General features: G+C 46.7%; 1 long non-coding RNA gene across 1 annotated transcript in view; it reads right to left on the bottom strand.

The window, feature by feature from the left end:
- Positions 1-1664, bottom strand: part of LOC106804705 — a 13661-nt gene extending 11997 nt beyond the window's left edge. Inside the window, exon 1 of the long non-coding RNA XR_001393355.1 lies at positions 1620-1664. This is a non-coding gene — a long non-coding RNA (uncharacterized LOC106804705). The remainder of the gene's footprint in view (positions 1-1619) is intronic.
- Between the last annotated feature and the right edge of the window lie 458 nt (positions 1665-2122).

The raw sequence follows: 2122 nt of genomic DNA, 5'->3' as shown, positions 1-2122 counted from the left end.
GGGGGGGGGGGGGGGGTGTGTTGTGGGCGTGTGTGTGTGTGGGTGGTGTGTCGATGGCGTGTGTGTATGTGTGTGTGTGTGCCGCGCGCGCGGTGTGTGTGTCTGGTGTGCGTCTTGTGTGGTCGTGTGCGCGGTGCTGTGTGCGTGTGTATGTGCATATTGTGCGTGCTGTTGTTGTGTGTGAGCTCTGTGTGTGGCGGTGTGTGTATTGTGTGGTTAGTGGCGCGCGGTGTGTGTGTGTGTGTTGCGCGCGCATGTGTTTGCGTGTGTGGTGTGTGGGTGGTGTGTCGTGTGCTGTGTGTGTGTGTGTGCCAAAATAAGTGCCTGTGTGTGTGCGGTGTCGCGCGCGCGTGTGATGTGCTGTGTGTAGTACCGCGCGTGGAAGTCCGCTTGTGCAAGCTTGCGCGCTTCAGGGCTGCTGCCTGCCTTTCGTCGCTGCCACCAACACTCCCTCGGCTGCGCGCGAACATCCCTCGCCCTCGTAGCGCGCGCGGCACGTGCGCCATGCGCGCGAACATCTCGCCCTCGTAGCGCGCGGCGGGCAGTGCGCATGCGGCGCGACCTCTGCCACCATGCCGGCTGTCATTATACATGTCACGAGCGGGTAATTTCCTGACACCGACACGAATGCTTGCGCCTTTAGGTGTTGATCAAAACAGTAGAGGCCGTCCGATAGGCTGGCAGGCCTGAATAAGCATCGAAACAGATATTAATTAAAATACTCACACTGTTACTTCGCTACGCACAACATACACTTTATTCATGTAAATTAACTACAGATTCATGCTCTAGCCTGCTCCGCTCGAAACTTTTGCCAGCTCTATGATCGCGAGATTTCTCTGCAAGTCTGTCTGGCACACACTTTCATACACAAAATAACAACGAACGGCTCGCTCTGACTACGCACCTGACGCGAATCTCACGAATACAACAACAAAAATAATTTTTACTTCTAAATGCTTTTCTCACACGTACACTGAGTGCATTTCAACTTGCGTGCACAATGCTAATTATTGACTCTAGTGCCCGAATTTCGGCCGGTGAAAAAAATGCCAAAAAGGCGCTTTTCTAGAGAACGAGAGTAGTGCACACGTGAACAATTCTCGAGGCCTTTACTGATTATTAATCCCCTCCTTAAAACGAGCAGAAAGACGAGACGTATCGACTTGAGGGAATTTTAGGATTGAAGATTTCGACGCCTTTTCCTTATACGGGTATCGAATTTCAAAGGTGGCATAACTCCAACGAGCTGAGATATCGCTCTCGGAAAAGAGCCCCCAAACACAGAAGAAAATCAATGTTCGCTTCATGACGGTTATGCGTAGTGTTATGAACGCAGGCGTTAGGGTAAAATGCATAAGCATTAAAGTTAAGATAATTTTTACACTGTTTAGGGGTTAGTAGTGCGACAATTAGAGTAAAAGAAAATAAGTTATCATATTTTTTTGGACACGCAAATGTGTCGTAAAAATTAGTGTATTTTTATGCCTAAATACATGCAAATAATGTACACGGATATGTTACATGTTTACTAAAAAAACATGTATAAAATGTTATTTGAGCATGCATGTGACTAAACAACTGGACTGAGAGCACTAGCATACACGATTTTCATTCACCATAAAAAGCTCAAATTATTCGACTCCTTTGGCAAAAAGCGCACTCTTTAACAATGTGGCTTTTAAGGTGTTGCAATCAACAGTAGAGGGCCGTCGCATAAGCCGTGCAGGCCTGAATAAGCATCGAACAGATATTAAATTAAAAAATACTCACACTTGTTTACTTTTCGCTTACACAATCATACACTTTATTCATGTTAAATAAGCTACAGAGTTCATGCCTCTATGGCTCCGCTCGAAACTTTTGCCAGCTCTCATGATGCGAATTTCTGGCAAGTTTGCTGGACACAGTTTCATAGACAAAAACACGAACCGGTCGCTCTGACTTACGCCACCTGAACGGATCTCACGAATACAAAACAAAAATTAATGTTTTACTTCTAATGCTTTCTCTCCACGTCCACGAGGCATCCAACTTGCGTGCTACAAGTTGCCTAATTAATTGCACTCTAGCTGCCGGAATTTTCGGCCGGAAAAAAATTCGCCAAAAAAGGCCGTTTTCT

This window comes from Priapulus caudatus, unplaced genomic scaffold, assembly GCF_000485595.1.
Source record: "Priapulus caudatus unplaced genomic scaffold, Priapulus_caudatus-5.0.1 Scaffold83, whole genome shotgun sequence".
NCBI classification, from domain to species: Eukaryota; Metazoa; Priapulida; class Priapulimorpha; order Priapulimorphida; family Priapulidae; genus Priapulus; species Priapulus caudatus.
This window is presented reverse-complemented; position numbering and strand designations above follow the sequence as displayed.